This window comes from Lasioglossum baleicum, unplaced genomic scaffold (assembly GCF_051020765.1).
Source record: "Lasioglossum baleicum unplaced genomic scaffold, iyLasBale1 scaffold0050, whole genome shotgun sequence".
NCBI lineage: Eukaryota > Metazoa > Arthropoda > Insecta > Hymenoptera > Halictidae > Lasioglossum > Lasioglossum baleicum.
The window spans coordinates 993354-1014715 of NW_027469110.1; positions in this window are offsets into that span (position 1 = coordinate 993354).

Below are 21362 nucleotides of genomic sequence, written 5' to 3' on the forward strand. Positions count from 1 at the left end.
TCTCGCACGTGTTTTTACTCGACTAGCCTGCGGGATGCATCCTCTCAAACGTGTTTGTACTCGACTAGCCTGCGGGATTGCATCCTCTCGCACGTGTTTTTACACGACTAGCCTGCGGGATGCATCCTCTCGCACGTGTTTTTGCTCGACTAGCCTGCGGGATGCATCCTCTCGCACGTGTTTTTACACGACTAGCCTGCGGGATGCATCCTCTCGCACGTGTTTTTGCTCGACTAGCCTGCGGGATGCATCCTCTCGCACGTGTTTTTACACGACTAGCCTGCGGGATGCATCCTCTCGCACGTGATTTTACTCGACTAGCCTGCGGGATGCATCCTCTCGGACGTGTTTTTACTCGACTAGCCTGCGGGATGCATCCTCTCGCACGTGTTTTTACTCGACTAGCCTGCGGGGCGCATCCTCTCGCACGTGTTTTTACTCGACTAGCCTGCGGGATGCATCCTCTCGCACGTGTTTTTACTCGACTAGCCTGCGGGATGCATCCTCTCGCACTTGTTTTTACTCGACTAGCCTGCGGGATGCATCCACTCGCACGTGTTTTTACTCGACTAGCCTGCGGGGTGCATCCTCTCGCACGTGTTTTTACTCGACCAGCCTGCGGGATGCATCCTCTCGCACGTGTTTTTCACTCGACTAGCCTGCGGGATGCATCCTCTCGCACGTTTTTTACTCGACTAGCCTGCGGGATGCATCCACTCGCACGTGTTTTTACTCGACTAGCCTGCGGGGTGCATCCTCTCGCACGTGTTTTTACTCGACCAGCCTGCGGGATGCATCCTCTCGCACGTGTTTTTACTCGACTAGCCTGCGGGATGCATCCTCTCGCACGTGTTTTTACTCGACTAGCCTGCGGCGAGCATCCTCTCGCACGTGTTTTTACTCGACTAGCCTGCGGGATGCATCCTCTCGCACGTGTTTTTACTCGACTAGCCTGCGGGATGCATCCTCTCGCACGTGTTTTTACTCGACTACCCTGCGGGATGCATCCTCTCGCACGTGTTTTTACTCGACTAGCCTGCGGGATGCATCCTCTCGCACGTGTTTTTACTCGACTAGCCTGCGGGATGCATCCTCTCGCACGTGTTTTTGCTCGACTAGCCTGCGGGATGCATCGTCTCGCACGTGTTTTTACTCGACTAGCCTGCGGGATGCATCCTCTCGCACGTGTTTTTGCTCGACTAGCCAGCGGGATGCATCGTCTCGCACGTGTTTTTACTCGACTAGCCTGCGGGATGCATCCTCTCGCACGTGTTTTTGCTCGACTAGCCTGCGGGATGCATCCTGTCGCACGTGTTTTTACTCGAATAGCCTGCGGGATGCATCCTCTCGCACGTGTTTCTACTCGACTAGCCTGCGGGGTGCATCCTCTCGCACGTGTTTTTACACGACTAACCTGCGGGATGCATCCTCTCGCACGTGTTTTTGCTCGACTAGCCGGCGGGATGCATCCACTCGCACGTTTTTTACTCGACTAGCCTGCGGGGTGCATCCTCTCGCACGTGTTTTTGCTCGACTAGCCTGCGGGATGCATCCCCTCGCACGTGTTTTTACTCGACCAGCCTGCGGGATGCATCCTCTCGCACGTGTTTTTACTCGACTAGCCTGCGGGATGCATCCTCTCGCACGTGTTTTTGCTCGACTAGCCTGCGGGATGCATCCTCTCGCACGTGTTTTTACTCGTCTAGCCTGAGGGATGCATCCTCTCGCACGTGATTTTACTCGACTAGCCTGCGGGATGCATCCTCTCGCACGTGTTTTTACTCGACTAGCCTGCGGGATGCATCCTCTCGCACGTGTTTTTACTCGACTAGCCTGCGGGATGCATCCTCTCGCACGTGTTTTTACTCGACTAGCCTGCGGGATGCATCCTCTCGCACGTGTTTTTGCTCGACTAGCCTGCGGGATGCATCCTCTCGCACGTGTTTTTACTCGACTAGCCTGCGAGATGCATCCTCTCGCACGTGTTTTTACTCGACTAGCCTGCGGGATGCATCCTCTCGCACGTGTTTTTCACTCGACTAGCCTGCGGGATGCATCCTCTCGCACGTGTTTTTACTCGACTAGCCTGCGGGATGCATCCTCTCGCACGTGTTTTTACTCGACTAGCCCGCGGGATGCATCCTCTCGCACGTGTTTTTACTCGACTAGCCTGCGGGATGCATCCTCTCGCACGTGTTTTTACTCGACTAGCCTGCGGGATGCATCCTCTCGCACGTGTTTTTACTCGACTAGCCTGCGGCATGCATCCTCTCGCACGTGTTTTTACTCGACTAGCCTGTGGGATGCATCCTCTCGCACGTGTTTTTACTCGACCAGCCTGCGGGATGCATCCTCTCGCACGTGTTTTTACTCGACTAGCCTGCGGGATGCATCCTCTCGCACGTGTTTTTACTCGACCAGCCTGCGGGATGCATCCTCTCGCACGTGTTTTTACTCGACCAGCCTGCGGGATGCATCCTCTCGCACGTGTTTTTACTCGACTAGCCTGCGGGATGCATCCTCTCGCACGTATTTTTACTCGACTAGCCTGCGGGAAGCATCCTCTCGCACGTATTTTTACTCGACTAGCCTGCGGCGTGCATCCTCTCGCACGTGTTTTTACTCGACTAGCCTGCGGGATGCATCCTCACGCACGTGTTTTTACTCGACTAGCCTGCGGGCTGCATCCTCTCGCACGTGTTTTTACTCGACTAGCCTGCGGGACGCATCCTCTCGCACGTGTTTTTACTCGACTAGCCTGCGGGATGCATCCTCTCGTACGTGTTTTTCACTCGACTAGCCTGCGGGATGCATCCACTCGCACGTGTTTTTACTCGACTAGCCTGCGGGGTGCATCCTCTCGCACGTGTTTTTACTCGACCAGCCTGCGGGATGCATCCTCTCGCACGTGTTTTTCACTCGACTAGCCTGCGGGATGCATCCTCTCGCACGTGTTTTTACTCGACTAGCCTGCGGGATGCATCCTCTCGTACGTGTTTTTCACTCGACTAGCCTGCGGGATGCATCCACTCGCACGTGTTTTTACTCGACTAGCCTGCGGGGTGCATCCTCTCGCACGTGTTTTTACTCGACCAGCCTGCGGGATGCATCCTCTCGCACGTGTTTTTACTCGACTAGCCTGCGGGATGCATCCTCTCGCACGTGTTTTTACTCGACCAGCCTGCGGGATGCATCGTCTCGCACGTGTTTTTGCTCGACCAGCCTGCGCGATGCATCCTCTCGCACGTGTTTTTACTCGACTAGCCTGCGGGGTGCATCCTCTCGCGCGTGTTTTTACTCGACTAGCCTGCGGGATGCATCCCCTCGCACGTGTTTTTACTCGACTAGCCTGCGGGATGCATCCTCTCGCACGTGTTTTTACTCGACTAGCCTGCGGGATGCATCCTCTCGCACGTGTTTTTGCTCGACTAGCCTGCGGGATGCATCCTCTCGCAGGTGTTTTTACTCGTCTAGCCTGAGGGATGCATCCTCTCGCACGTGAGTTTACTCGACTAGCCTGCGGGATGCATCCTCTCGCACGTGTTTTTACTCGACTAGCCTGCGGGATGCATCCTCTCGCACGTGTTTTTACTCGACTAGCCTGCGGGATGCATCCTCTCGCACGTGTTTTTACTCGACTAGCCTGCGGGATGCATCCTCTCGCACGTGTTTTTGCTCGACTAGCCTGCGGGATGCATCCTCTCGCACGTGTTTTTGCTCGACTAGCCTGCGGGATGCATCCTCTCGCACGTGTTTTTACTCGACTAGCCTGCGGGATGCATCCTCTCGCACGTGTTTTTACTCGACTAGCCTGCGGGATGCATCCTCTCGCACGTGTTTTTCACTCGACTAGCCTGCGGGATGCATCCTCTCGCACGTGTTTTTACTCGACTAGCCTGCGGGATGCATCGTCTCGCACGTGTTTTTACTCGACTAGCCTGCGGTCTGCATCCTCTCGCACGTGTTTTTACTCGACTAGCCTGCGGTATGCATCCTCTCGTACGTGTTTTTCACTCGACTAGCCTGCGGGATGCATCCACTCGCACGTGTTTTTACTCGACTAGCCTGCGGGGTGCATCCTCTCGCACGTGTTTTTACTCGACCAGCCTGCGGGATGCATCCTCTCGCACGTGTTTTTCACTCGACTAGCCTGCGGGATGCATCCTCTCGCACGTGTTTTTACTCGACTAGCCTGCGGGATGCATGCACTCGCACGTGTTTTTACTCGACTAGCCTGCGGGGTGCATCCTCTCGCACGTGTTTTTACTCGACTAGCCTGCGCGATGCATCCTCTCGCACGTGTTTTTACTCGACTAGCCTGCGGGATGCATCCTCTCGTTCGTGTTTTTACTCGACTAGCCTGCGGGATGCATCCTCTCAAACGCGTTTGTACTCGACTAGCCTGCGGGATTGCATCCTCTCGCACGTGTTTTTACACGACTAGCCTGCGGGATGCATCCTCTCGCACGTGTTTTTGCTCGACTAGCCTGCGGGATGCATCCTCTCGCACGTGTTTTTACACGACTAGCCTGCGGGATGCATCCTCTCGCACGTGTTTTTGCTCGGCTAGCCTGCGGGATGCATCCTCTCGCACGTGTTTTTACACGACTAGCCTGCGGGATGCATCCTCTCGCACGTGTTTTTGCTCGACTAGCCTGCGCGATGCATCCTATCGCACGTGTTTTTACTCGACTAGCCTGCGGGATGCATCCTCTCGCACGTGTTTTTACTCGACTAGCCTGCGGGATGCATCCTTTCGCACGTGTTTTTACTCGACTAGCCTGCGGGACGCATCCTCTCGCACGTGTTTTTCACTCGACTAGCCTGCGGGATGCATCCTCTCGCACGTGTTTTTACTCGACTAGCCTGCGGGATGCATCCTCTCGCACGTGTTTTTACTCGACTAGCCTGCGGGATGCATCCTCTCGCACGTGTTTTTACTCGACTAGCCTGCGGGATGCATCCCCTCGCACGTGTTTTTACTCGACTAGCCTGCGGGATGCATCCTCCCGCACGTGTTTTTACTCGACTAGCCTGCGGGATGCATCCTCTCGCACGTGTTTTTCACTCGACTAGCCTGCGGGATGCATCCTCTCGCACGTGTTTTTACTCGACTAGCCTGCGGGATGCATCCTCTCGCACGTGTTTTTACTCGACTAGCCCGCGGGATGCATCCTCTCGCACGTGTTTTTACTCGACTAGCCTGCGGGATGCATCCTCTCGCACGTGTTTTTACTCGACTAGCCTGCGCGATGCATCCTCTCGCACGTGTTTTTACTCGACTAGCCTGCGGGATGCATCCTCTCGTTCGTGTTTTTACTCGACTAGCCTGCGGGATGCATCCTCTCAAACGCGTTTGTACTCGACTAGCCTGCGGGATTGCATCCTCTCGCACGTGTTTTTACACGACTAGCCTGCGGGATGCATCCTCTCGCACGTGTTTTTGCTCGACTAGCCTGCGGGATGCATCCTCTCGCACGTGTTTTTACACGACTAGCCTGCGGGATGCATCCTCTCGCACGTGTTTTTGCTCGGCTAGCCTGCGGGATGCATCCTCTCGCACGTGTTTTTACACGACTAGCCTGCGGGATGCATCCTCTCGCACGTGTTTTTGCTCGACTAGCCTGCGCGATGCATCCTATCGCACGTGTTTTTACTCGACTAGCCTGCGGGATGCATCCTCTCGCACGTGTTTTTACTCGACTAGCCTGCGGGATGCATCCTTTCGCACGTGTTTTTACTCGACTAGCCTGCGGGACGCATCCTCTCGCACGTGTTTTTCACTCGACTAGCCTGCGGGATGCATCCTCTCGCACGTGTTTTTACTCGACTAGCCTGCGGGATGCATCCTCTCGCACGTGTTTTTACTCGACTAGCCTGCGGGATGCATCCTCTCGCACGTGTTTTTACTCGACTAGCCTGCGGGATGCATCCCCTCGCACGTGTTTTTACTCGACTAGCCTGCGGGATGCATCCTCCCGCACGTGTTTTTACTCGACTAGCCTGCGGGATGCATCCTCTCGCACGTGTTTTTGCTCGACTAGCCTGCGGGATGCATCCACTCGCACGTGTTTTTACTCGACTAGCCTGCGGGGTGCATCCTCTCGCACGTGTTTTTCACTCGACTAGCCTGCGGGATGCATCCTCTCGCACGTGTTTTTACTCGACTAGCCTGCGGGATGCATCCTCTCGTACGTGTTTTTCACTCGACTAGCCTGCGGGATGCATCCACTCGCACGTGTTTTTACTCGACTAGCCTGCGGGGTGCATCCTCTCGCACGTGTTTTTACTCGACCAGCCTGCGGGATGCATCCTCTCGCACGTGTTTTTACTCGACTAGCCTGCGGGATGCATCCTCTCGCACGTGTTTTTACTCGACCAGCCTGCGGGATGCATCGTCTCGCACGTGTTTTTGCTCGACCAGCCTGCGGGATGCATCCTCTCGCACGTGTTTTTACTCGACTAGCCTGCGGGGTGCATCCTCTCGCACGTGTTTTTACTCGACTAGCCTGCGGGATGCATCCCCTCGCACGTGTTTTTACTCGACTAGCCTGCGGGATGCATCCTCTCGCACGTGTTTTTGCTCGACTAGCCTGCGGGATGCATCCTCTCGCACGTGTTTTTACTCGACTAGCCTGCGGGATGCATCCTCTCGCACGTGTTTTTACTCGACTAGCCTGCGGGATGCATCCTCTCGCACGTGTTTTTACTCGACTAGCCTGCGGGGTGCATCCTCTCGCACGTGTTTTTGCTCGACTAGCCTGCGGGATGCATCCTCCCGCACGTGTTTTTACTCGAATAGCCTGCCGGATGCATCCTCTCGCACGTGTTTCTACTCGACTAGCCTGCGGGATGCATCCTCTCGCACGTGTTTTTACTCGACTAGCCTGCGGGATGCATCCTCTCGCACGTGGTTTTTACTCGACTAGCCTGCGGGATGCATCCCCTCGCACGTGTTTTTACTCGACTAGCCTGCGGGGTGCATCCTCTCGCACGTGTTTTTACTCGACTAGCCTGTGGGATGCATCCTCTCGCACGTGTTTTTACTCGACTAGCCTGCGGGACGCATCCTCTCGCACGTGTTTTTCACTCGACTAGCCTGCGGGATGCATCTTCTCGCACGTGTTTTTACTCGACTAGCCTGCGGGATGCATCCTCTCGCACGTGTTTTTACTCGACTAGCCTGCGGGATGCATCCTCTCAAACGTGTTTGTACTCGACTAGCCTGCGGGATTGCATCCTCTCGCACGTGTTTTTGCTCGACTAGCCTGCGGGATGCATCCTCTCGCACGTGTTTTTACACGACTAGCCTGCGGGATGCATCCTCTCGCACGTGTTTTTGCTCGACTAGCCTGCGGGATGCATCCTCTCGGACGTGTTTTTACTCGACTAGCCTGCGGGATGCATCCTCTCGCACGTGTTTTTACTCGACTAGCCTGCGGGACGCATCCTCTCGCACGTGTTTTTACTCGACTAGCCTGCGGGATGCATCCTCTCGCACGTGTTTTTACTCGACTAGCCTGCGGGATGCATCCTCTCGCACTTGTTTTTACTCGACTAGCCTGCGGGATGCATCCACTCGCACGTGTTTTTACTCGACTAGCCTGCGGGGTGCATCCTCTCGCACGTGTTTTTACTCGACCAGCCTGCGGGATGCATCCTCTCGCACGTGTTTTTCACTCGACTAGCCTGCGGGATGCATCCTCTCGCACGTTTTTTACTCGACTAGCCTGCGGGATGCATCCACTCGCACGTGTTTTTACTCGACTAGCCTGCGGGGTGCATCCTCTCGCACGTGTTTTTACTCGACCAGCCTGCGGGATGCATCCTCTCGCACGTGTTTTTACTCGACTAGCCTGCGGGATGCATCCTCTCGCACGTGTTTTTACTCGACCAGCCTGCGGGATGCATCCTCTCGCACGTGTTTTTACTCGACTAGCCTGCGGGAAGCATCCTCTCGCACGTATTTTTACTCGACTAGCCTGCGGCGTGCATCCTCTCGCACGTGTTTTTACTCGACTAGCCTGCGGGATGCATCCTCTCGCACGTGTTTTTCACTCGACTAGCCTGCGGGATGCATCCTCTCGCACGTGTTTTTACTCGACTAGCCTGCGGGATGCATCCTCTCGCACGTGTTTTTACTCGACTAGCCCGCGGGATGCATCCTCTCGCACGTGTTTTTACTCGACTAGCCTGCGGGATGCATCCTCTCGCACGTGTTTTTACTCGACTAGCCTGCGGCATGCATCCTCTCGCACGTGTTTTTACTCGACTAGCCTGCGGGATGCATCCACTCGCACGTGTTTTTACTCGACTAGCCTGTGGGATGCATCCTCTCGCACGTGTTTTTACTCGACCAGCCTGCGGGATGCATCCTCTCGCACGTGTTTTTACTCGACCAGCCTGCGGGATGCATCCTCTCGCACGTGTTTTTACTCGACTAGCCTGCGGGATGCATCCTCTCGCACGTGTTTTTACTCGACCAGCCTGCGGGATGCATCCTCTCGCACGTGTTTTTACTCGACCAGCCTGCGGGATGCATCCTCTCGCACGTGTTTTTACTCGACTAGCCTGCGGGATGCATCCTCTCGCACGTATTTTTACTCGACTAGCCTGCGGGAAGCATCCTCTCGCACGTATTTTTACTCGACTAGCCTGCGGCGTGCATCCTCTCGCACGTGTTTTTACTCGACTAGCCTGCGGGATGCATCCTCACGCACGTGTTTTTACTCGACTAGCCTGCGGGATGCATCCTCTCGCACGTGTTTTTACTCGACTAGCCTGCGGGATGCATCCTCTCGCACGTGTTTCTCCACGACTAGCCTGCGGAATGCATCCTCTCGCACGTGTTTTTACTCGTCTAGCCTGAGGGATGCATCCTCTCACACGTGATTTTACTCGACTAGCCTGCGGGATGCATCCTCTCGCACGTGTTTTTACTCGACTAGCCTGCGGGCTGCATCCTCTCGCACGTGTTTTTACTCGACTAGCCTGCGGGACGCATCCTCTCGCACGTGTTTTTACTCGACTAGCCTGCGGGATGCATCCTCTCGTACGTGTTTTTCACTCGACTAGCCTGCGGGATGCATCCACTCGCACGTGTTTTTACTCGACTAGCCTGCGGGGTGCATCCTCTCGCACGTGTTTTTGCTCGACCAGCCTGCGGGATGCATCCTCTCGCACGTGTTTTTCACTCGACTAGCCTGCGGGATGCATCCTCTCGTACGTGTTTTTACTCGACTAGCCTGCGGGATGCATGCACTCGCACGTGTTTTTCACTCGACTAGCCTGCGGGATGCATCCTCTCGCACGTGTTTTTACTCGACTAGCCTGCGGGGTGCATCCTCTCGCACGTGTTTTTACTCGACCAGCCTGCGGGAAGCATCCTCTCGCACGTATTTTTACTCGACTAGCCTGCGGCGTGCATCCTCTCGCACGTGTTTTTACTCGACTAGCCTGTGGGATGCATCCTCTCGCACGTGTTTTTACTCGACTAGCCTGCGGGACGCATCCTCTCGCACGTGTTTTTCACTCGACTAGCCTGCGGGATGCATCTTCTCGCACGTGTTTTTACTCGACTAGCCTGCGGGATGCATCCTCTCGCACGTGTTTTTACTCGACTAGCCTGCGGGATGCATCCTCTCAAACGTGTTTGTACTCGACTAGCCTGCGGGATTGCATCCTCTCGCACGTGTTTTTGCTCGACTAGCCTGCGGGATGCATCCTCTCGCACGTGTTTTTACACGACTAGCCTGCGGGATGCATCCTCTCGCACGTGTTTTTGCTCGACTAGCCTGCGGGATGCATCCTCTCGGACGTGTTTTTACTCGACTAGCCTGCGGGATGCATCCTATCGCACGTGTTTTTTACTCGACTAGCCTGCGGGACGCATCCTCTCGCACGTGTTTTTACTCGACTAGCCTGCGGGATGCATCCTCTCGCACGTGTTTTTACTCGACTAGCCTGCGGGATGCATCCTCTCGCACTTGTTTTTACTCGACTAGCCTGCGGGATGCATCCACTCGCACGTGTTTTTACTCGACTAGCCTGCGGGGTGCATCCTCTCGCACGTGTTTTTACTCGACCAGCCTGCGGGATGCATCCTCTCGCACGTGTTTTTCACTCGACTAGCCTGCGGGATGCATCCTCTCGCACGTTTTTTACTCGACTAGCCTGCGGGATGCATCCACTCGCACGTGTTTTTACTCGACTAGCCTGCGGGGTGCATCCTCTCGCACGTGTTTTTACTCGACCAGCCTGCGGGATGCATCCTCTCGCACGTGTTTTTACTCGACTAGCCTGCGGGATGCATCCTCTCGCACGTGTTTTTACTCGACCAGCCTGCGGGATGCATCCTCTCGCACGTGTTTTTACTCGACTAGCCTGCGGGAAGCATCCTCTCGCACGTATTTTTACTCGACTAGCCTGCGGCGTCCATCATCTCGCACGTGTTTTTACTCGACTAGCCTGCGGGATGCATCCTCTCGCACGTGTTTTTCACTCGACTAGCCTGCGGGATGCATCCTCTCGCACGTGTTTTTACTCGACTAGCCTGCGGGATGCATCCTCTCGCACGTGTTTTTACTCGACTAGCCCGCGGGATGCATCCTCTCGCACGTGTTTTTACTCGACTAGCCTGCGGGATGCATCCTCTCGCACGTGTTTTTACTCGACTAGCCTGCGGCATGCATCCTCTCGCACGTGTTTTTACTCGACTAGCCTGCGGGATGCATCCACTCGCACGTGTTTTTACTCGACTAGCCTGCGGGAAGCATCCTCTCGCACGTATTTTTACTCGACTAGCCTGCGGCGTGCATCCTCTCGCACGTGTTTTTTACTCGACTAGCCTGCGGGATGCATCCTCACGCACGTGTTTTTACTCGACTAGCCTGCGGGATGCATCCTCTCGCACGTGTTTTTACTCGACTAGCCTGCGGGATGCATCCTCTCGCACGTGTTTCTCCACGACTAGCCTGCGGGATGCATCCTCTCGCACGTGTTTTTACTCGTCTAGCCTGAGGGATGCATCCTCTCACACGTGATTTTACTCGACTAGCCTGCGGGATGCATCCTCTCGCACGTGTTTTTACTCGACTAGCCTGCGGGCTGCATCCTCTCGCACGTGTTTTTACTCGACTAGCCTGCGGGACGCATCCTCTCGCACGTGTTTTTACTCGACTAGCCTGCGGGATGCATCCTCTCGTACGTGTTTTTCACTCGACTAGCCTGCGGGATGCATCCACTCGCACGTGTTTTTACTCGACTAGCCTGCGGGGTGCATCCTCTCGCACGTGTTTTTGCTCGACCAGCCTGCGGGATGCATCCTCTCGCACGTGTTTTTCACTCGACTAGCCTGCGGGATGCATCCTCTCGTACGTGTTTTTACTCGACTAGCCTGCGGGATGCATGCACTCGCACGTGTTTTTCACTCGACTAGCCTGCGGGATGCATCCTCTCGCACGTGTTTTTACTCGACTAGCCTGCGGGGTGCATCCTCTCGCACGTGTTTTTACTCGACCAGCCTGCGGGAAGCATCCTCTCGCACGTATTTTTACTCGACTAGCCTGCGGCGTGCATCCTCTCGCACGTGTTTTTACTCGACTAGCCTGCGGGATGCATCCTCTCGCACGTGTTTTTACTCGACTACCCTGCCGGATGCATCCTCTCGCACGTGTTTTTGCTCGACTAGCCAGCGGGATGCATCCTCTCGCACGTGTTTTTACTCGAATAGCCTGCGGGATGCATCCTCTCGCACGTGTTTCTACTCGACTAGCCTGCGGGATGCATCCTCTCGTACGTGTTTTTACACGACTAGCCTGCGGGATGCATCCTCTCGCACGTGTTTTTGCTCGACTAGCCTGCGGGATGCATCCACTCGCACGTGTTTTTACTCGACTAGCCTGCGGGGTGCATCCTCTCGCACGTGTTTTTGCTCGACTAGCCTGCGGGATGCATCCTCTCGCACGTGTTTTTACACGACTAGCCTGCGGGTTGCATCCTCTCGCACGTGTTTTTGCTCGACTAGCCTGCGGGATGCATCCTCTCGCACGTGTTTTTACTCGACTAGCCTGCGGGATGCATCCTCTCGCACGTGTTTTTACTCGACTAGCCTGTGGGATGCATCCTCTCGCACGTGTTTTTACTCGACTAGCCTGCGGGACGCATCCTCTCGCACGTGTTTTTCACTCGACTAGCCTGCGGGATGCATCCTCTCGCACGTGTTTTTACTCGACTTGCCTGCGGGATGCATCCTCTCGCACGTGTTTTTACTCGACTAGCCTGCGGGATGCATCCTCTCAAACGCGTTTGTACTCGACTAGCCTGCGGGATTGCATCCTCTCGCACGTGTTTTTACACGACTAGCCTGCGGGATGCATCCTCTCGCACGTGTTTTTGCTCGACTAGCCTGCGGGATGCATCCTCTCGCACGTGTTTTTACACGACTAGCCTGTGGGATGCATCCTCTCGCACGTGTTTTTACTCGACTAGCCTGCGGGACGCATCCTCTCGCACGTGTTTTTCACTCGACTAGTCTGCGGGATGCATCCTCTCGCACGTGTTTTTACTCGACTAGCCTGCGGGACGCATCCTCTCGCACGTGTTTTTCACTCGACTAGTCTGCGGGATGCATCCTCTCGCACGTGTTTTTACTCGACCAGCCTGCGGGATGCATCCTCCCGCACGTGTTTTTACTCGACTAGCCTGCGGGATGCATCCTCTCGCACGTGTTTTTGCTCGACTAGCCTGCGGGATGCATCCACTCGCACGTGTTTTTACTCGACTAGCCTGCGGGGTGCATCCTCTCGCACGTGTTTTCGCTCGACTAGCCTGCGGGATGCATCCGCTCGCACGTGTTTTTACTCGACTAGCCTGCGGGATGCATCCTCTCGCACGTGTTTTTGCTCGACTAGCCTGCGGGATGCATCCTCTCGCACGTGTTTTTACTCGACTAGCCTGCGGGATGCATCCTCTCGCACGTGTTTTTACTCGACTAGCCTGCGGGATGCATCCTCTCGCACGTGTTTTTACTCGACTAGCCTGCGGGGTGCATCCTCTCGCACGTGTTTTTGCTCGACTAGCCTGCGCGATGCATCCTCTCGCACGTGTTTTTACTCGAATAGCCTGCCGGATGCATCCTCTCGCACGTGTTTCTACTCGACTAGCCTGCGGGATGCATCCTCTCGCACGTGTTTTTACTCGACTAGCCTGCGGGGTGCATCCTCTCGCACGTGTTTTTGCTCGACTAGCCTGCGGGATGCATCCTCTCGCACGTGTTTTTACTCGAATAGCCTGCCGGATGCATCCTCTCGCACGTGTTTCTACTCGACTAGCCTGCGGGATGCATCCTCTCGCACGTGTTTTTACTCGACTAGCCTGCGGGATGCATCCTCTCGCACGTGGTTTTTACTCGACTAGCCTGCGGGATGCATCCCCTCGCACGTGTTTTTACTCGACTAGCCTGCGGGGTGCATCCTCTCGCACGTGTTTTTACTCGACTAGCCTGCGGGATGCATCCTCTCGCACGTGTTTTTACTCGACTAGCCTGCGGGACGCATCCTCTCGCACGTGTTTTTCACTCGACTAGCCTGCGGGGTGCATCTTCTCGCACGTGTTTTTACTCGACTAGCCTGCGGGATGCATCCTCTCGCACGTGTTTTTACTCGACTAGCCTGCGGGATGCATCCTCTCAAACGTGTTTGTACTCGACTAGCCTGCGGGATTGCATCCTCTCGCACGTGTTTTTGCTCGACTAGCCTGCGGGATGCATCCTCTCGCACGTGTTTTTACACGACTAGCCTGCGGGATGCATCCTCTCGCACGTGTTTTTGCTCGACTAGCCTGCGGGATGCATCCTCTCGCACGTGTTTTTACACGACTAGCCTGCGGGATGCATCCTCTCGCACGTGATTTTACTCGACTAGCCTGCGGGATGCATCCTCTCGGACGTGTTTTTACTCGACTAGCCTGCGGGATGCATCCTCTCGCACGTGTTTTTACTCGACTAGCCTGCGGGACGCATCCTCTCGCACGTGTTTTTACTCGACTAGCCTGCGGGATGCATCCTCTCGCACGTGTTTTTACTCGACTAGCCTGCGGGATGCATCCTCTCGCACTTGTTTTTACTCGACTAGCCTGCGGGATGCATCCACTCGCACGTGTTTTTACTCGACTAGCCTGCGGGGTGCATCCTCTCGCACGTGTTTTTACTCGACCAGCCTGCGGGATGCATCCTCTCGCACGTGTTTTTCACTCGACTAGCCTGCGGGATGCATCCTCTCGCACGTTTTTTACTCGACTAGCCTGCGGGATGCATCCACTCGCACGTGTTTTTACTCGACTAGCCTGCGGGGTGCATCCTCTCGCACGTGTTTTTACTCGACCAGCCTGCGGGATGCATCCTCTCGCACGTGTTTTTACTCGACTAGCCTGCGGGATGCATCCTCTCGCACGTGTTTTTACTCGACCAGCCTGCGGGATGCATCCTCTCGCACGTGTTTTTACTCGACTAGCCTGCGGGAAGCATCCTCTCGCACGTATTTTTACTCGACTAGCCTGCGGCGTGCATCCTCTCGCACGTGTTTTTACTCGACTAGCCTGCGGGATGCATCCTCTCGCACGTGTTTTTACTCGACTAGCCTGCGGGATGCATCCTCTCGCACGTGTTTTTACTCGACTACCCTGCGGGATGCATCCTCTCGCACGTGTTTTTACTCGACTAGCCTGCGGGATGCATCCTCTCGCACGTGTTTTTGCTCGACTAGCCAGCGGGATGCATCGTCTCGCACGTGTTTTTACTCGACTAGCCTGCGGGATGCATCCTCTCGCACGTGTTTTTGCTCGACTAGCCTGCGGGATGCATCCTGTCGCACGTGGTTTTACTCGAATAGCCTGCGGGATGCATCCTCTCGCACGTGTTTCTACTCGACTAGCCTGCGGGGTGCATCCTCTCGCACGTGTTTTTACACGTTTAGCCTGCGGGATGCATCCTCTCGCACGTGTTTTTGCTCGACTAGCCTGCGGGATGCATCCACTCGCACGTTTTTTACTCGACTAGCCTGCGGGGTGCATCCTCTCGCACGTGTTTTTGCTCGACTAGCCTGCGGGATGCATCCCCTCGCACGTGTTTTTACTCGACTAGCCTGCGGGATGCATCCTCTCGCACGTGTTTTTACTCGTCTAGCCTGAGGGATGCATCCTCTCGCACGTGATTTTACTCGACTAGCCTGCGGGATGCATCCTCTCGCACGTGTTTTTACTCGACTAGCCTGCGGGATGCATCCTCTCGCACGTGTTTTTACTCGACTAGCCTGCGGGATGCATCCTCTCGCACGTGTTTTTACTCGACTAGCCTGCGGGATGCATCCTCTCGCACGTGTTTTTGCTCGACTAGCCTGCGGGATGCATCCTCTCGCACGTGTTTTTACTCGACTAGCCTGCGAGATGCATCCTCTCGCACGTGTTTTTACTCGACTAGCCTGCGGGATGCATCCTCTCGCACGTGTTTTTCACTCGACTAGCCTGCGGGATGCATCCTCTCGCACGTGTTTTTACTCGACTAGCCTGCGGGATGCATCCTCTCGCACGTGTTTCTACTCGACTAGCCTGCGGGATGCATCCTCTCGCACGTGTTTTTACTCGACTAGCCTGCGGGATGCATCCTCTCGCACGTGGTTTTTACTCGACTAGCCTGCGGGATGCATCCCCTCGCACGTGTTTTTACTCGACTAGCCTGCGGGGTGCATCCTCTCGCACGTGTTTTTACTCGACTAGCCTGCGGGATGCATGCACTCGCACGTGTTTTTCACTCGACTAGCCTGCGGGATGCATCCTCTCGCACGTGTTTTTACTCGACTAGCCTGCGGGATGCATGCACTCGCACGTGTTTTTACTCGACTAGCCTGCGGGGTGCATCCTCTCGCACGTGTTTTTACTCGACCAGCCTGCGGGAAGCATCCTCTCGCACGTATTTTTACTCGACTAGCCTGCGGCGTGCATCCTCTCGCACGTGTTTTTACTCGACTAGCCTGCGGGATGCATCCTCTCGCACGTGTTTTTACTCGACTACCCTGCCGGATGCATCCTCTCGCACGTGTTTTTGCTCGACTAGCCAGCGGGATGCATCCTCTCGCACGTGTTTTTACTCGAATAGCCTGCGGGATGCATCCTCTCGCACGTGTTTCTACTCGACTAGCCTGCGGGATGCATCCTCTCGTACGTGTTTTTACACGACTAGCCTGCGGGATGCATCCTCTCGCACGTGTTTTTGCTCGACTAGCCTGCGGGATGCATCCACTCGCACGTGTTTTTACTCGACTAGCCTGCGGGGTGCATCCTCTCGCACGTGTTTTTGCTCGACTAGCCTGCGGGATGCATCCTCTCGCACGTGTTTTTACACGACTAGCCTGCGGGTTGCATCCTCTCGCACGTGTTTTTGCTCGACTAGCCTGCGGGATGCATCCTCTCGCACGTGTTTTTACTCGACTAGCCTGCGGGATGCATCCTCTCGCACGTGTTTTTACTCGACTAGCCTGCGGGATGCATCCTCTCGCACGTGTTTTTACTCGACTAGCCTGCGGGGTGCATCCTCTCGCACGTGTTTTTACTCGACTAGCCTGTGGGATGCATCCTCTCGCACGTGTTTTTACTCGACTAGCCTGCGGGACGCATCCTCTCGCACGTGTTTTTCACTCGACTAGCCTGCGGGATGCATCCTCTCGCACGTGTTTTTACTCGACTTGCCTGCGGGATGCATCCTCTCGCACGTGTTTTTACTCGACTAGCCTGCGGGATGCATCCTCTCAAACGCGTTTGTACTCGACTAGCCTGCGGGATTGCATCCTCTCGCACGTGTTTTTACACGACTAGCCTGCGGGATGCATCCTCTCGCACGTGTTTTTGCTCGACTAGCCTGCGGGATGCATCCTCTCGCACGTGTTTTTACACGACTAGCCTGTGGGATGCATCCTCTCGCACGTGTTTTTACTCGACTAGCCTGCGGGACGCATCCTCTCGCACGTGTTTTTCACTCGACTAGTCTGCGGGATGCATCCTCTCGCACGTGTTTTTACTCGACTTGCCTGCGGGATGCATCCTCTCGCACGTGTTTTTACTCGAATAGCCTGCGGGATGCATCCTCTCAAACGCGTTTGTACTCGACTAGCCTGCGGGATTGCATCCTCTCGCACGTGTTTTTACACGACTATCCTGCGGGATGCATCCTCTCGCACGTGTTTTTGCTCGACTAGCCTGCGGGATGCATCCTCTCGCACGTGTTTTTACACGACTAGCCTGCGGGATGCATCCTCTCGCACGTGTTTTTGCTCGGCTAGCCTGCGGGATGCAACCTCTCGCACGTGTTTTTACACGACTAGCCTGCGGGATGCATCCTCTCGCACGTGTTTTTGCTCGACTAGCCTGCGCGATGCATCCTATCGCACGTGTTTTTACTCGACTAGCCTGCGGGATGCATCCTCTCGCACGTGTTTTTACTCGACTAGCCTGCGGGATGCATCCTCTCGCACGTGTTTTTACTCGACTAGCCTGCGGGACGCATCCTCTCGCACGTGTTTTTACTCGACTAGCCTGCGGGGTGCATCCTCTCGCACGTGTTTTTACTCGACTAGCCTGCGGGATGCATCCTCTCGCACGTGTTTTTACTCGACCAGCCTGCGGGATGCATCCTCCCGCACGTGTTTTTACTCGACTAGCCTGCGGGATGCATCCTCTCGCACGTGTTTTTACTCGACCAGCCTGCGGGGTGCATCCTCTCGCACGTGTTTTCGCTCGACTAGCCTGCGGGATGCATCCGCTCGCACGTGTTTTTACTCGACTAGCCTGCGGGATGCATCCTCTCGCACGTGTTTTTGCTCGACTAGCCTGCGGGATGCATCCTCTCGCACGTGTTTTTACTCGACTAGCCTGCGGGATGCATCCTCTCGCACGTGTTTTTACTCGACTAGCCTGCGGGATGCATCCTCTCGCACGTGTTTTTACTCGACTAGCCTGCGGGGTGCATCCTCTCGCACGTGTTTTTGCTCGACTAGCCTGCGCGATGCATCCTCTCGCACGTGTTTTTACTCGAATAGCCTGCCGGATGCATCCTCTCGCACGTGTTTCTACTCGACTAGCCTGCGGGATGCATCCTCTCGCACGTGTTTTTACTCGACTAGCCTGCGGGGTGCATCCTCTCGCACGTGTTTTTGCTCGACTAGCCTGCGGGATGCATCCTCTCGCACGTGTTTTTACTCGAATAGCCTGCCGGATGCATCCTCTCGCACGTGTTTCTACTCGACTAGCCTGCGGGATGCATCCTCTCGCACGTGTTTTTACTCGACTAGCCTGCGGGATGCATCCTCTCGCACGTGGTTTTTACTCGACTAGCCTGCGGGATGCATCCCCTCGCACGTGTTTTTACTCGACTAGCCTGCGGGGTGCATCCTCTCGCACGTGTTTTTACTCGACTAGCCTGCGGGATGCATCCTCTCGCACGTGTTTTTACTCGACTAGCCTGCGGGACGCATCCTCTCGCACGTGTTTTTCACTCGACTAGCCTGCGGGGTGCATCTTCTCGCACGTGTTTTTACTCGACTAGCCTGCGGGATGCATCCTCTCGCACGTGTTTTTACTCGACTAGCCTGCGGGATGCATCCTCTCAAACGTGTTTGTACTCGACTAGCCTGCGGGATTGCATCCTCTCGCACGTGTTTTTGCTCGACTAGCCTGCGGGATGCATCCTCTCGCACGTGTTTTTACACGACTAGCCTGCGGGATGCATCCTCTCGCACGTGTTTTTGCTCGACTAGCCTGCGGGATGCATCCTCTCGCACGTGTTTTTACACGACTAGCCTGCGGGATGCATCCTCTCGCACGTGATTTTACTCGACTAGCCTGCGGGATGCATCCTCTCGGACGTGTTTTTACTCGACTAGCCTGCGGGATGCATCCTCTCGCACGTGTTTTTACTCGACTAGCCTGCGGGACGCATCCTCTCGCACGTGTTTTTACTCGACTAGCCTGCGGGATGCATCCTCTCGCACGTGTTTTTACTCGACTAGCCTGCGGGATGCATCCTCTCGCACTTGTTTTTACTCGACTAGCCTGCGGGATGCATCCACTCGCACGTGTTTTTACTCGACTAGCCTGCGGGGTGCATCCTCTCGCACGTGTTTTTACTCGACCAGCCTGCGGGATGCATCCTCTCGCACGTGTTTTTCACTCGACTAGCCTGCGGGATGCATCCTCTCGCACGTTTTTTACTCGACTAGCCTGCGGGATGCATCCACTCGCACGTGTTTTTACTCGACTAGCCTGCGGGGTGCATCCTCTCGCACGTGTTTTTACTCGACCAGCCTGCGGGATGCATCCTCTCGCACGTGTTTTTACTCGACTAGCCTGCGGGATGCATCCTCTCGCACGTGTTTTTACTCGACCAGCCTGCGGGATGCATCCTCTCGCACGTGTTTTTACTCGACTAGCCTGCGGGAAGCATCCTCTCGCACGTGTTTTTCACTCGACTAGCCTGCGGGATGCATCTTCTCGCACGTGTTTTTACTCGACTAGCCTGCGGGATGCATCCTCTCGCACGTGTTTTTACTCGACTAGCCTGCGGGATGCATCCTCTCAAACGTGTTTGTACTCGACTAGCCTGCGGGATTGCATCCTCTCGCACGTGTTTTTACACGACTAGCCTGCGGGATGCATCCTCTCGCACGTGTTTTTACTCGACTAGCCTGCGGGATGCATCCTCTCGCACGTGTTTTTACTCGACTAGCCTGCGGGATGCATCCTCTCGCACGTGTTTTTACTCGACTAGCCTGCGGGGTGCATCCTCTCGCACGTGTTTTTACTCGACTAGCCTGTGGGATGCATCCTCTCGCACGTGTTTTTACTCGACTAGCCTGCGGGACGCATCCTCTCGCACGTGTTTTTCACTCGACTAGCCTGCGGGATGCATCCTCTCGCACGTGTTTTTACTCGACTTGCCTGCGGGATGCATCCTCTCGCACGTGTTTTTACTCGACTAGCCTGCGGGATGCATCCTCTCAAACGCGTTTGTACTCGACTAGCCTGCGGGATTGCATCCTCTCGCACGTGTTTTTACACGACTAGCCTGCGGGATGCATCCTCTCGCACGTGTTTTTGCTCGACTAGCCTGCGGGATGCATCCTCTCGCACGTGTTTTTACACGACTAGCCTGTGGGATGCATCCTCTCGCACGTGTTTTTACTCGACTAGCCTGCGGGACGCATCCTCTCGCACGTGTTTTTCACTCGACTAGTCTGCGGGATGCATCCTCTCGCACGTGTTTTTACTCGACTAGCCTGTGGGATGCATCCTCTCGCACGTGTTTTTACTCGACTAGCCTGCGGGACGCATCCTCTCGCACGTGTTTTTCACTCGACTAGTCTGCGGGATGCATCCTCTCGCACGTGTTTTTACTCGACTTGCCTGCGGGATGCATCCTCTCGCACGTGTTTTTACTCGAATAGCCTGCGGGATGCATCCTCTCAAACGCGTTTGTACTCGACTAGCCTGCGGGATTGCATCCTCTCGCACGTGTTTTTACACGACTAGCCTGCGGGATGCATCCTCTCGCACGTGTTTTTGCTCGACTAGCCTGCGGGATGCATCCTCTCGCACGTGTTTTTACACGACTAGCCTGCGGGATGCATCCTCTCGCACGTGTTTTTGCTCGGCTAGCCTGCGGGATGCAACCTCTCGCACGTGTTTTTACACGACTAGCCTGCGGGATGCATCCTCTCGCACGTGTTTTTGCTCGACTAGCCTGCGCGATGCATCCTATCGCACGTGTTTTTACTCGACTAGCCTGCGGGATGCATCCTCTCGCACGTGTTTTTACTCGACTAGCCTGCGGGATGCATCCTCTCGCACGTGTTTTTACTCGACTGGCCTGCGGGACGCATCCTCTCGCACGTGTTTTTACTCGACTAGCCTGCGGGGTGCATCCTCTCGCACGTGTTTTTACTCGACTAGCCTGCGGGATGCATCCTCTCGCACGTGTTTTTACTCGACCAGCCTGCGGGATGCATCCTCCCGCACGTGTTTTTACTCGACTAGCCTGCGGGATGCATCCTCTCGCACGTGTTTTTACTCGACCAGCCTGCGGGGTGCATCCTCTCGCACGTGTTTTCGCTCGACTAGCCTGCGGGATGCATCCGCTCGCACGTGTTTTTACTCGACTAGCCTGCGGGATGCATCCTCTCGCACGTGTTTTTGCTCGACTAGCCTGCGGGATGCATCCTCTCGCACGTGTTTTTACTCGACTAGCCTGCGGGATGCATCCTCTCGCACGTGTTTTTACTCGACTAGCCTGCGGGATGCATCCTCTCGCACGTGTTTTT